The 15,686-nt window shown below is 35.5% G+C and overlaps 1 pseudogene across 1 annotated transcript; it reads right to left on the reverse strand.

Annotated features, from left to right (window-relative positions):
• Positions 1–3,425: 3,425 nt before the first annotated feature.
• On the reverse strand, positions 3,426–6,461 carry LOC149203761 (7-deoxyloganetin glucosyltransferase-like; annotated as a pseudogene). Its single transcript, XR_016253640.1, has 2 exons — positions 5,706–6,461; positions 3,426–4,563 (listed from the first exon to the last, which is right to left on the reverse strand). The product of XR_016253640.1 is annotated as a 7-deoxyloganetin glucosyltransferase-like (transcript).
• Between the last annotated feature and the right edge of the window lie 9,225 nt (positions 6,462–15,686).

Consider the following 15,686-nt stretch of genomic DNA (forward strand, 5'->3'; position numbering starts at 1 on the left):
AAAGGCTTTAGCACCCAAGCATTGAGCCTGAGGTCACAACACCCGGTCCCATAAGATAAACATGAAGAGGGTCAATAGAAGAGGAGTTTGAAGGCATGGAAGCTTACAATTTTCGAAATGTTAATTCAAATGAAGTTATGAGGATAGAAGGCTCTGATATTGCAGCGCCTATGCATTAAGACTTTGGTCATAAGAAATGGTCCCATGGTTGATAAGTGATAAAGGAGCTTAAGCAAGAGGAGCCAAGGGCGATGAGAACTTTATGTTTTCATAAAGTTCTTTCATAAAAATTATGATATGATAAGGCCTGCTACTACAACATAGATATAACTAAAGATGGATGGGTCGACAACTATGTTACAAAGCACTGATAATGCCACCACAATTGACCTCTTCCAGCTCCAGAGAGGGGGTTTTCAAGCAATTAGGGGAGAAAGAGAAAGGCATATCGATCGGTAACTATAGAGGAAAACCATGGTAGACACGTTGCCTCATCAGAGGTGATCACGAGAATTGGCATGGGGATATTTTTCTATGGCCATCATTCAATTTTCCCATTTTTTTTTGTAATTTGTTACATTTTAAAGAAGGAATCAAAATATATTATGTAATCATTTGAATATTTGCACGCCGAGACAGCTAGTCAATCATACAATTGTAGCATTGGGAGATATTTTATAAGATGTTTTGTTGGGGTTCTCTCTATAAAAAGAGGGAAGATACTTATTTGAAAGGTTCCCAAACCCTGTTCCCATAGGTCTGAAATTTTTCTTTGTAGGTATTTCGAGTTTTGTCTACAGAAAGAGGTTCCAACTCTTGGTTCAATGACTTGTTCATGAGGTGCTAATGTTTATACAAATGCTAACTATGTTGGATCTATGATATGGAATCCATCTTCAAATATTAATGAAGTGTATCTGGTGATTCCAAGCAGAGTAATGTGTAGTATGTGTTCCTCTCTATTTTTCATTTCATATATCTTTATCTTCCTCTCAAATTCTGTAAAGAAGTTGCTGGTTTCACTCTCAAATTATGGATTTACTTATGTCATAGGGTAGCAATGACACCTGTGCAATTACAGATTTACCAGTGTGATATTTTAGCGAACAATACCTATGAGATCACATATCTACCAATGTTATTTGTGACAAAATGTACCCATGAAAATATAGATCTAAAAACCTTAAATGCACTCCACAACTTCTGCACTTTCATCTTCTTATTCTTCCATTTTTCTGTTGGGATTCGTTGCTTAGGATTTTGTGTTATCCAACCCTCTGCAATGAGTTCCTTCCTTACTTTCTCTCTCTCTATTTTTACTGCAATGACAAATATTAAGATGCATTTTACTATGTTTCAACTACCATATAAGGACATTTATCTTTGGGATGAGCGATATATGCCTATATATATATATGTGTGTGTGTGTGTGTTTAAGTCTACCTTGGTGAAGGGTGATTGAACCATGTTTTGAATCAATATAATTCAAATTATATTAAATATGGAGTGCAACATGAAATATTATCAAATCCGCAAAGCACTCCTCTAAGATGTCCTAGGTAGTGACCCTTTCCTCAACCCCGGGGTTGTCTCTAGCAGCTACAATAGTGTCCATTTGAAGTCGTGATTAATCAAATAGATGTGATATGAAAGGCATTTTCTTAAGCATATCTCCACATATATTCAGAAAAAAGTGAAGATACCTTTGGCCATTCTTTCTCAATCCATGTTTAGAAATCTCCCCAATGAATTCCCAATGCCTTCTAGAACTTCTTGGTGTGAGAAGGGAGAAAGAGACTGTCTAATCTTGCCCAAGCTGGCTTCTTCGTAACCACCATTGTTGTGGCCTCGAAACAAAGAAACCATGAAGTTACAAAAGGACCCGCCCTTCCCCAAAACCATGGCTCATCATTTTTGACAAATTCCAGAACTTTTTGATTATTGAATTGAACAACAAAGAATCCCTTCACACATAGGTAAATATCACAATTTTTAGTCCAGTTGAGGTAGATCCATTGATGGAAATCTTCAGACTTGTGCTAGAAAGCATTAAATCAACATATAATAGCTCTAGATTGGATAACAAAAAAAAGGCCACTCACCTCTTGTACTTTTACTGCTTTCTCCATCTTCTCAACTAGGTAAGGACATGGAATTGTGAGATTTGGAGTTTGACTTTCTGGTGTGGCCATTTTCCCACCCACTATTTCTTTAAATGAGCTTGGGCCCTTTGCAACAGAAGATGATCTGGGTGGAAATCAAGTTTCTGAGGCTCCACCCCTTAGCCTCAAATTTATAAATATTGTAGAATTACTTTCAATGGCATACTCATTCAAATGGGTCACATCTTGTAAAACTTTTCCTCCATGGAGTAGATTTTGTATATTGTTAGGTATACCCAATTTTTCTTAACACCTAGAAGAATTAAGAATTGATTCTCCACTTAAGGTCTTCAAAAACACTTGAAATCCTTCCTCACTCTCTAGATTTGAGAATTCATGTCTCTGGACATAAAAAAAACCCTCTGATGTATGTCTGGGGGGAGGTTTTTTCAAACTTCGTCCAGCCAATTCCTCATCTATCCACCGACTTGCATTAAGAGAACACAACCTCGCTCGAAAAAGTTGGGACCGAGATCACCAATAAAAACCAGAGAAAGATGATAGATCGCGCATAAAGCCACTGGATTTGCAAACTTCTGCTGCTAAAAAAATCCATGGCATACCTCTCCATCAAAGGCCTTCAGTACAAGTGGGAAACCATTCAGAAAATGAAGCACATGCAAACCCCTCGCTACAGAAAGCCCCCAAGGTTTGTCGAATCCCTCCAAAGAGCTCGCCATGAGAGCTTGGAGTGACAATCCATAGCTCGACACTGTATTCGACAACCTCAACAAGTGCAAAAACCTTAACCATTGCATCTTCTCCTACCTTAATCTTTTAAAGCCTTTTTTTTTATCAAACCCTATAATAAAATCACCCTTAAAATAACATTTCCATTATATTACATCATAAAAATTAAAAAGAAGAAGACAAAAACGCTACGTAAATTGATCTCTTTACTCGAAATCGTAAAAGTGAATTGTAAATTCACCTCTTCTCAAACATCCCTCCAATTCGGTTAACTTTGGGAGCCCTATCCACACAAAAGTGTGTAGACCCTCTCTTTCTCTCATTCATATATATATAGAACATTAATTTTTAAAACATAATGTTAAATAGCACAACTTAATGATTTTATCGAAAATTGTCACGATTTAATCTATACAACATGACATCGTTATAAAAAAAAAATCCTCACCATACATTTATTACATTAAACAGAATCTTTTTTCCAATTTTATGTGTGATCACAAATAACAAAACAACATGGATAGTGTGCACTAAGTAATTTAAGTGCTATAATGCTATTCTCTATGCAGCGAAATCAGTATTATTTGGATGGTTCGCTTACTCCATCGAGTTTTTTTGGATGATATGGATGACACCATCACAATTTATCAGGAGTTACATAAACTCTAAAGCGGTAAGTCATGCGCTGCACTGTAGCCTCTAACGCAACAACCTCTGTAATCTAAATTCATTCTCCACATTATTAGTCACTTGGTTTCGTCCTGGGATTGAGCTGCTGCTTTACTGGCCATGTCTTTAACAAAGGTGTTTAAGTTATTAAAAGATGAGCCCCCAGGGAGGACTGCCCTCGTTGCACACTCCTTAAGCCCCAAAACATTCTCTTTCAACTGCTTTCCTTGGCTACTTTACATCATTCTCTTCACCAATTCCTCTACCTCTTCTTTCGGCACCACCTTCTGGTCATCCACGTCCACCCCTTCAAACTTTAGGCGGACCTCCCACACTTCCTTCGCAAACTTGCAGTTCAGAAACTGATCGGCAAAATAAGGAAAACCTACCACGGGAACTCCCATGCCAATGGCCTCCGAAATCGAGTTCCATCCGGCGTGAGTGAGGAATAATCCAACCGATGTGTGGGCAAGGACTTTAACCTGCGGCGCCCACGCTACAAGCAGTGCCCGATCCTTGGTTCTTTCTACAAAGCCATCTGGTAAAACTACAGGGTTACCTTCTGCGATATCCGAGCGGAGAACCCACAGGAAAGGATGCCCACTATCCTCTAACCCTAGGGCCAGCTCCCACAATTGCTCCTGAGATTTGACGGCTAGGCTGCCAAAGGAAATGTATATAACAGATGCTGTCTCTTGCATATTCAGCCATGCCAGGCAGCTCTCCTCCTCCTCCTCCCACAGACTGGTGGTGGAATCCCTTCCTTGTAAGAAATTGGGAAGGAATACAGGTCCTATGGCCAAGGCAGGACATCCATCCAAAGAGAGTGCTGCCACAGCCTCCCTCCCTTCAAGCTCCTCAAACGTGTTCACCAGTACGTAGTCCCCTTTATTCTGCATCTGCGTTTCATAGAGAAAGGCATTGAAACGACTGTCCGACGGATCCTCCGCGCGAAAGACGGAACTCAAATCGGCTGGCCTCAAAGGTGGGATATTACCCGGCAGACAAGTGATCAGTTTCTCTGTATTGTACGCTTTGCCTACTGCACTTCCGGAGGCCCACCCGAGCGAGTAATTGGAATTAAAGTTAGTTATTGCAGTTCAAGAAAAACAAAAAAAAAAAACAAAAAACTGTTGAAAGGCAGGAAAAACGAAAAACAGCACGGCAGTGGAGACCATAGTTACCAAATTCGAATTCGTAATTCGAATACGAATACGAATTCGATTCGATACGGAAAAAATTCGACTAAATTTGAAAATATACATCTTATATAGATTAACATATTATTATTATTTTTTTCAAAACTTCATAAAATAAAAATGAATCTTTCCTATAATAATACCATTATTTCCTTATTTCCAATATCAATCTTTTCTGTGTATTTATATTTTTATCTATTTAAGATAATCTATTATTTATATCCTGGATTGAGAAAACATCTAAATAAAATATATTAATATAAATAACAAAAACTCAAAATTGATATTTAATATAAAAAATGAAATATGAAATATGAAATATTTAAATAATCTCCCCAAACTAAAAACAGTATTAATTCCCCTCATAATCCAAATTCATTCCATAATAACTAGGTAGATTAATCTTTATGATGAATCAGAAAAAAATAAATACTTTAATTGAATTTCAAATCAACTATTACTAAAACCAATTTAGATAATCACTGTCATTTAAAACTATATTTTAAGATTTTTACAAAATATATTTATTTTTATAATTTCTTTAATAAAAAACCAAAAATTTACTATTTTATGATTGAAAATTTTATATATAAAATTTCCATAACATTTTTTAATATATAAATTATTAGTAAAATTTGTTAATGTTCGGGTAAAATAGATGTTTCCATATATATATGGTTGGTTGGGTGTTTCTACGATAGCGGCTTATATTGCTCCGGAGGATCAGAGGGTACTGGAAAACCAATGGGTCTGATTGCTGCTTGCTTATTAACCCGAGGAAATATCGGAGCATTGTACCCTCTGCTCACCTGTTCAAAATTGCAACCTGCAGTGGAGAAATTAACTTTATTGATTTGGTGAATTACAAATACCGTACCGTATCGAAATTAACGAATTAAATGGCGAATCGAATCGTATCAGCGAATTTCCGAACTTTTTTGGCCAATACGGCCGAACTTGGTAACTATGGTGGAGACGCGCTTACGTCTGATCGGAATATATCCCTCAGACATAAGGAGGGTAGTGTAGCGCTGGGCAATGGAGGCAGCAGCACAAAATGGCCAGAAGACAACCCTGGGCACTTTCATGTTTGTGGCAACCTCATCCGTGCAAGACATAAAAGCATCTGCCACGATGCATGTGATTGGTGGAAAGGAATATTTTTCCTGATCACCAGTAAGGTTGCTGCTGCTACAAAGGAGGTGCTCCAATGCAGGGCCCAATTTTTGCAGTGCTGACATATACACGCCGAGGTTGGAGGGGCGGCCGTCGTCGAAGAATAAGCCATCAGAAAGAGACAGAAATCGAATTTTCCCGCTTCGGAGATGAAGATCGCCGCCCGAAGCAACAGAATTGTTGCTTCTGGCAGAAACTTTGACCACGCGTTTATGGGTTCCTTCCGTGTTGACGAAAGTGATAAAAAATCCTCGCATAGCCAGCAGCTGCGCCAAATTCATGAGAGCGTTAACATGACCTTGCCCAGGATATGGAACAATCACTGCGTGCGAAGCACATTGATTTTCAGTATCCATTACAGTAATATGCAGGCCTATCCGCTCACTTTTCCCTCTTATTTCTTGAAGTTGCGAACTTTACACCTTGGTTCAGTTCTAGTGACAAGTACTTTAATGAGAATGGTTAGGATGCTCTTGTTTAGCAGACAGTCCAAGTCACAAGTACCTAGTGCGAGAATGGTTAGTATGCGCCAGACAGTCCACGAGGCGACGTTTTGCTATCGATTTTAACACCATTGGCTACATTTCAATTGACAAGTACTTCTAACGAGAATGGTTAGGATATGCATCATGACTGCTTTCAGGGGAATAATCCATGTAAATAGTTCACATTATTAATCTACTTTATTATGGTTGATGTGGAGTGAGTCTAAGGAAGGCAATGGTTTTAGAATATAGGAAAAAGAAATGCTGATGAAAGTAATGTATTTCATGAATTTAGAAAAAGTGAGCATGTGGACAATCATTAAAACATTAATATAATGCGTTGGATGTTGAAGAAAAAGGAAGAAAGGGCACGAGAGAGTGGATGGCGTAATCCCACGGGAACCTACACGGTTCATGGAACATTGTGATGTTTTAATATAATTGGTTGGATGTGAAAGAAAAAGGAATAAAGGAGAGGAGAGACTGGATATCGTAATCCCAGGGGTAACTACACGGTTCATGGAACATTGTGAATTCATAGGGATGTGGCACCAATGTTTTTTCATTCCACATGTTTCCGTAAAATGGAATTTACCCAAACTTGCACTCTTTCTTCGCTGCTTTTAGTTAAGTGTGTAAAATAGTTATGATACTTAACCAAAATCGCATATGGACAACGATGATAATCTCCAATTATTCAATATAATAACACATACAAAACTCAATATGATGTGGTCGGCACACCGACCTAATACCCATGGTTAAATCATGATTTTTGTTAATTGAAATGTGTTAAAAAATCACTAAGACACTGATCTTGAAAAATTCATTCCAAAAAATATATCTCAAATTCTAACCATTTTGCTTTTCCACGTACGACACTCTGTCCATACTTTTCCAAAAATGCTGATGAACGGTCATCCCCAGCAGATTGTGACAGTACAGAGAGGATAAAGTATGATGAGAATTTCATTTTAAAAACGACAATTTACAGATGCTTTTCCGAAGACGCAAACGCTGTGTCATATTACATGGTTATGTGTATCCGTAATATCAGATTACATGGTTATGTGTATCCGTGCACTTAGGCAATGAGTGGCAACATCATTTCAGAAAACACCAAATAGGTAAGCGCTGTGGAAGTGCAAATATTAATGGCCGACGATGTCCGCATCATTCCTATTTGCAACAACCGAAAATTATTTTGCCCACTTGCATTACTCCAACGAAAGCGAGTGACTACGCCGCCTTTGAAACGTTTCCATGACGTGGCGAATTTAGTATATTGTCATATTTAATGTAAGACCATTTTTTTAATGGGTAGTAAACTTTTTCATAGAGTTGAATGGTGTTATTACGCTAGAGGTATGACTTAGAGGCGCATTCTACAACTATGTTTGACTGTGATGTGTAAATATGTCATGTCTTAAAGAACATATCTAAAGAACTCCATGAACCTGCTAGTGTACTCATCATTTGTCATAGAACCCATCTAAAACACATACAACTCCATAGCTCTATCATCATAGTACCTTTCTAACAAGTACTTCTTCTTGAAGAGTCTCTCAAACTCATCCCAAATCAACCCCTCTTCCCGAATGCCCTTGAAAATTTTCACATGTTCCCACCAAATATTTTATTTCCCTTTAAGATTGAAGGTGGCCATCTTGGCTTTCACGTTCTCTGAATAACTATGCAATCTGAAGAATTTCTTCAACCCAAGAAACGATGCCTCTGCATCTTCTACCTTCTTCATCTCTCCATCAAATGTAGGTGGCTAGAATTTCTTGAACTCCTCAGGTAAGTATTCAGCCCTCCTACAAGGATGATGATTGTGATGATGTCTCCTAAATGAGGAACTCGAATGATTCCCATACATACTAGTCCTTCTGTCAGGTGTATTTGGTGATCTTCCACCTCTAAAAAGTATCCCCTCTATCCCATTTGTATCCATACCGAGACCTACTACCATAAGCTCCATTAGTTTTATTTTCCTATTCTTGACTGATCCTCAATCGTCCCTATTTTTGTAACTCTGAAAAGATCTAAAGGATCACTACATTAACCTCTACCTACTTTTCCTAAGAAATTTCAAGTATTTCTTGAGCCTTAATGAACCTATCATTGTTTTCATTGCAACTTCTGATTTCTTCCCTATAGCTCCTCAATGTATATGCTATACTACGAGAATACTCTTCTCCTTGCCACCCAACTAATCTGCGGGGAGAGTCATGAGAATTGTAGTCTACCATTATTATCGTCATATTTAATTCTCTTCTTCTTGCAAGTGTACCATGTCAGATAAACCAAATAGATACCAAAATCAAATCCATGCCTAAGTGATGTTCAGGGGAGGCTTATCTCATATGAAATATCAATCCACATTAGCATGTACATGCATAATCATAAGCATATCCATATAATGATATGAACACATCAGCATCACAACAACATAACAACATCATGCATGACCATACCAATTGTATACCATGGCCCCATGCATGAAAAATTAACCCTGACAACATTAGACTTTACACAAAGAGGCCACAACCCACTCTGGTACCACCCTGTAATGCCACCTCCTACATTTACCCACTTTCACTGATTTTCCCATGGTAAACATGAGATGAGGGTCACTACTAAGACTCAACCTTCTGAATCACCTTAAGGAAATGGAGTTGACCATTTAAGGACATAATGACTTCCCTCAGGTGCTAGAGGACCTCTAGGAGCAACCCAACCCCTCCAGGTGTCCAACCCCTAAGATGACTCTCTTTTCCACTGTCCTAAAACCCCAGTGCTACCTTGCCAAGGCATGCCAACAACTAGGGCCCTCCATTCACATGGATAAGCCTGCCTCCATGCAACTGTGGAATTTTTTTCTCAGTTCTATGTGACTGACCCTGAATTTCGAGCCACATTTTCAGGGCCAAGACTCAAGCCTCTGCCCAGAAGTCAATGGAACTTCTAGAGATGATATATGACACTGAAACAATTATTTTAAAACAAAACTGAAACCAGGACTTGACCTGACCTTCCCTAACTAGGACTGACATTCCATCAAACACTTGGTAAACATGCAGCCTATAGGTCATGAATTCAAGTATGAACATAAGGAGCTAAAAACGTGTCTGAGGTTTAACAAGAATGATCATTTCCTTCTTGCATTAGCTGTCATAACATTAATTAGGTATTTCATTAATTATTCATTTAGTTACAAGTAAAAACATGGAAAAAACCATGACTAAAAACTATCAAATAATCATGCTTATAACCAACATATAACCAAATAAATAACAAAGAGAGAACAACCATTATAGCCACATAATAATAAATACATTTACTCCTCAAAAGCAAGAGAAGCTTAGCTCTTATTAAACATAGGCAAGATCCAACCAGATTCGATACTTTCATGTACCACTCGACCATATATTGGCTAAACCAAATCTTTCTTTTAGCAAATCGCCCTCGTGCCATATTCCAAACATGAATGTGGAATGTCATGGGATAAACCAATTGATAATAAACCAAGGGAATATAAATTTTCAACCACCTCCACCTTCACCATGCCAAGCTTACTAAGCTTGGATGCCTCAGAATTTCTTCTCCAATACCTCGAGGAATTTTCCCATCTCCACCCTCAGGATTTACCGTATATCCCATGATTATTGTTCAAGGGATTCCTAGGAGTTTTGGAATTTTCCTAAGACCACCTCACCCGATTCAAAATTTTTTCGGCAATCCAAAGCTCAAACTGAGAAAAGTCCCATCACACCACGACTATCTAGAAATGGCAAGGCATGACTAAAATCCACTATCGAACCTAGCAAAATCCATGACAGTGACAACAAAAGAACCAAATACCAGCATGCACATACCATGCATGTCAAAACCAACTAGGAAATTAGACATGCAACCTATTACCTGTAATTATTCCTATTGAAGCTACTTGATACAACTTTTCCTTTCCTAATCCTTACTTTCCTTTTACTTCCTTGTCTCCTTTTCTTTCCTTGTCCTTGTCCTCTTGGTGCTCTTCTCCTCTCTCTTGGCTGCCAACTGATGCTCTGATGTATTTCTATTATTGATATATCTAATTTCTTCATTTTCCCTCTATTTTCCTTCAATTTCCTTCTCACATGAAACCTATGACATTTCACCTCCATTTTCTCCTAATTTCCTTTATTTTCATAAATAAAATGTCCATTAATTCTTATTTTCCTTTTCGAATCCTTTTCCATTGCCTTTGCCAATTTCCCTTAGCCATAAACACAACAAGTGATGCCCACTAGGATATTTTTCCCAACATTCAGCTTGGAATATGTGTTTCTTGACCTTGGTCTTATTTTTCCTTTATTAAATTTTATTACATGAAATTTTAACCCAAGGTTGTTACAATCTAAAAATTATTTCAAATTGAAAGAGAAAGGTTTACGGATCCTCTGACCTCATACCATGGAAGTCGGGAGGGAAAGATGGAGGGATGTTCTTCATATGAACACTTATATCAGTTTCTTGAATGGAAAAACCAAGAGGATATTCCTGATTGTCATCACTTTTATCCATTTCTTTTACCTTCTCTACCACCTCTTCTTCTTCTTCATGCAAAATTAGATGGTGATGTGGTTCTTACTGCACCACATCGTTAAATGGGGGAGATTGGTGTTGGAGAAGTAATTTTTTTATTTTGTAAAAAAAAATTCAATAAGAACGCTTATGTAATGTAAACTTTTGAAATGAAAATATGCCTAATGAAATTTTTGTTTTTGTAGAAGTAAAACAATTGGATTGATTAGGGAAGAAAACATTTCATTCTTTGACACCTCCTCGATAACGACACCAAAATAGTGACGAGCCTTGGTATTGCAACAAGAATGTTGCAACTCCAAAGGCTACCAACTTAAATTATTAACTCATGGTTTGTACAAACTTAAGAGGTTTCGATAATATATGTGCAACATCCAACGTGTCCTTATTTCATTGTTCTAATGCAATGAAGTGAATATCATGAAATCAAACCTAAACTAATTGTACAAATGAAAATGATTGAAATGAAAACCTTTACCTATTGCAAGAAACAAAAGACAAGGAAATAAAACTTATTATAATTGCATAAAGTATGAGCATGAACCAAATCTCCATCACTGCATTATAAACAAATTAGACCTAGTAACAAATTTCATTAGGTGCTTCATAAATTAATCATGAAAATCATCGCTATGTCATTCAAATCAAGAACCCGTCTGCAAACCTTTAATTGTTGGAAAGTGTTGCAGTGGTAAAAAGGCAAGTCCTGAGTGGTATTTGGTACTCCTAGATCATGGTTTCAGAGCCTAAGGGTCATTATTGAAAGTTAGGAGCCAAAAATCAATCTTTTTGTGTAAATCTGGCAAAGTTTACTTGGTGCTACAAGATGCTACAGGATTTCCCTATTTTTCTACAGGGTTAGATCCGTGAGCATTCAAAGGGTGGAAAGGTGATATAAAGAAGGGAAAGGGAAAATTAAGGTATATGAAGGTTGTATGAGGATTTTCCTAAGCTTAGCACCTCTCATAGGCCCATCTTACACAAAAACAAGTGCACACAGTGTCCTTCAACGAATAAGAAATGTACTTTTGGTGGCAGAGTTTTGAGAGCATTGTGTAGTGAGGTGAAAGAGGTTGAAAACGGTTGGAGGAATGTAGAATGAAAATGATAACCCTAAAAATCAATAGTAGCACATGCATGCCACAAAACGATTACGATTTTTATACTTGCAAAGACTAAAATACCAAATCTTCCAACCAAATTTGTCTTTCAATTCATCTCTTTGAATGACCAAGCAAATCGAACGAAAATGACATGGGATAAATTTAATTATTAATTAGGATGTCGTAAGGATGTCACATAAGTCGAATCACACAAAAATACTCTTTTTAAAATGTGCTAAAAAATAGCAGAACATTATTACTCCCAAAACTAGAAATTCAAGAATCAGTGAGCTAGTTAACCTATCAAATGCCTAACCTGACCAAGTGAAAATTCTATGGGGTACTTTTTTTTTATAACTTGAATAGTTTTAGGACTCAATACAAGTGGAATCAACTAAAAATATCTCCATTAACATGTGCTAAAAATATCAGAAAATGACTACTATTTTGCTATAAGAGATTTCCAGAAATTCTAGAATTGTGAACTAGTAAACCAATCCAAGTAGCTCAATGATGAATATGACCTTCAAAATTAAAAAATGTATCATTATTTTGATGCTATAAATAACCTACAAACAAAACACTTCATTTATTTAAAAAATATAACCTAAAACAAAGGAAGAATGAATACTAAATGCAAAAATAAGAAAAAGTAGAATAAAAGATGCAAATGAAAAAATTCAAAGAAGATAAAGAAATTGTATATAAGGGATATAAGGCTCCTATGATGGTCAAGCCTAAGTAGACTCATAGTTATATGATGGAAAACAAGACTTGTAAGCTAAAACTGGCACCAAACTTCATTATCTAAATCAATCCAACTACATCCCTGCAAGAAATGAAAGTGGAGCTTTATCCACAAGAATACCAAGAAATACATGCCACTAGAGGAAAATTCAAAATTTTACTTATACAAATTGATGGGTAAGCATACTCCTTGAGAGAATGCAGTTTTCCCCTCCAAAACCCTCAAAAAATAGATCTGCTTCCCAACATGAGGAATCTTCATGTAATGACAGGGAACACATTCCTATATTTTTGCAATCATTGGAGCTCCAGAATTTGTTCACTAATTTCATAATATATTTTTCATTTACTATCCTATCTTAGTCCATCATGTAGTAGGGATAAAGTCACTATATTATCTCATTCAGAATTTACTCAATATTCTGCAAAAATAAATAATATTAGGTACATAAGATGTAATTATCTCTAAACCTTCCTAAGAACATATTAAAGCTAAAAAAACATTATTAAGTGTAGAAGGAGATATTTAATATAGCCTTTATGTGTCTACGAATGGCTAGATTGCCCTTAATTTGTGTCTAATTTGGAGGCTAATAAAGAATATACTTTTATGTACATTTTAAATATTCTTTTAAGAAAAAAATATTTCTTTCTATTTTTTATTTATTTTTATTTATATATATATATATCATAATTTAAAATATGTATGCCTTTTATTTTGAATAACATCTTATTCCCTAATCGATCTAGAAAATAAATTGTATAGTGCATAGTATAGATGGAGACATACAAACTTTAAAAATATTAATTATGGTAGAATGACAAATATTGAATTAATACTAGACCTACTATACTTTTGATGAGAAAATAATTATATAAGAATTGTTTGATTTAACTTACTCTATTTGGAGTAGAGAGGGATTCTTGTAATAAAATCATATTAGAACAAAGAGATGTGCTAGTAATCAAACATGTTTATGTTTCATAGCAATGTGCGCTTGGGAAATACTAGTTGGAACTTGTGATTTGGAAAGGTCGTATATGCTTGTATACAGTCCCATTAATGTTCATTTTTGGGTCCCACATATATACCAATATTAATCAATTAATATTTACAAAATCTACCTCTCTATTTCCAAGAAGGAAACACATGTTCTTAACCCTAAGGCTCGTTCAAGTTTACACATGTAATTAGGCATATGGCTGTAAGGCTATCTAGGTATACACATATTGGTTTGATGATTCATTGGAGAAACAGTTAGGTGGTGATACATGATATGTAGTATTGTTACAATCCAAAAATAAAATTTGAAGGAGGATTCATCCAAGTCAAATTTAAAGTTTGAAATTTTCGGTCAATCTTGACTTAGTTATAGAATAATTAAGATAATCTTAATTTTGATGGGTTTACCATTCTTTGTTAATGAGCTCATGACATCAGGTAGCCCATCTTATCACATATGGTGAAGCGCATTTAAAGGCTCAAATAACTCCATTACAAAATAACTCAAGAACTTATTGTTTGATAACTTGTGACATAAGTTTTTGCTTCTATTTATTATCCCATTGTACTATTCCTCTCTCCCAAGTTTTTGCATCTGATACAAAATAAATATATTAACATTAACATATGAATTATATTTTAGTGAAAAATAACATATTAATGTTCAAAGAACATGCAATTTTCTTGTTTATATAAATTTCCATAAATTTTATTTATTATGGTAGATTATTATATTTCTTATATTTCATTAATTTACTTCTAATAATTTTTGTATGTATTTCTAATTCATTCTATTGCAACTACTTTACATCATCCCCTAACTGTTTTTCTTAGTTAGTAAACATCTATTATGTTCTTAGATTCTCTGCGAATAAACTCAAGTAGAATCACTCACCTTTATCTTGTTTCAATGACTTGAAAAACCTTATTATTTATTTAAAAAAAAAATATGGATCTCATCCAATCTACGAGTTAATGTGGATTTCATCCAACATACTAGTAAGTAAACTATAATTTGGTTGTACCAACTACTGATACAAAAACTCAAACATTAAACAATTTGATAATGAATGGACCATCAAATAAAAGATACATCTTTTTATCATTCAATATAATCAAGAGCATGTTATAGAATATACACAAAATTATGATAAATATATATGATTCCAAAAAAGAAAAATATTAATGTTTTAAATAAAAGGTAAAGTGTGAGTGATTTTTACAATAATATCTATGTTAAAGGTTTTAATTTCCACCTCTTTACTCATTTGTAAGATATATATTCATCATGTTTTTGAAATGTAAGGGTAGGTTATTTTCTATTGATTCAATCTGGTCCGAAGGCCATAACCTTTTACATCTGCTACAATATCTTCATCTACTAAGTTTAAGAGTACCCAAAAAATACCCAAACTTCTAATTTTATGTCTACATACTACTAATATAATCTGGCATTTTTAATATATCCTTAAGAAAACTCCTAAAATAACTACATACTTGCATAAAATGGATTAAAATTAAAAGAAAATAGATAGGCTTCATTATTCAACCTAATAACATGATTGAATTCAATTCCATCATTTTCAAGCCTTGGATGAAAAGGAGTAGAAACCAAATCCATAAATTCCTGCTCAATTGTTGTCTCCTATTGTTCTAGTGTTGTTCCCTGTTGAACATCCAATTCCAAAAGAATTTTCTTATTCACCCCAATTGTTCTTGCAACGTATAAAGGTGTCATTCTATTAAGATTGAGGTTTAGAATATCATATTCCACTTGCAATTTGTCTATGTTCATCTGCACCAGACCAATTTTCTTATTTAAGAGGGCAAATTGAGCTTGTAATTCTACCTTCCCCACTTCCCCT

Source organism: Pinus tabuliformis, chromosome 2_1 (assembly GCF_031772625.1).
Source record: "Pinus tabuliformis cultivar Carrire ecotype Pingquan chromosome 2_1, CPIR1, whole genome shotgun sequence".
Lineage (NCBI taxonomy): Eukaryota > Viridiplantae > Streptophyta > Pinopsida > Pinales > Pinaceae > Pinus > Pinus tabuliformis.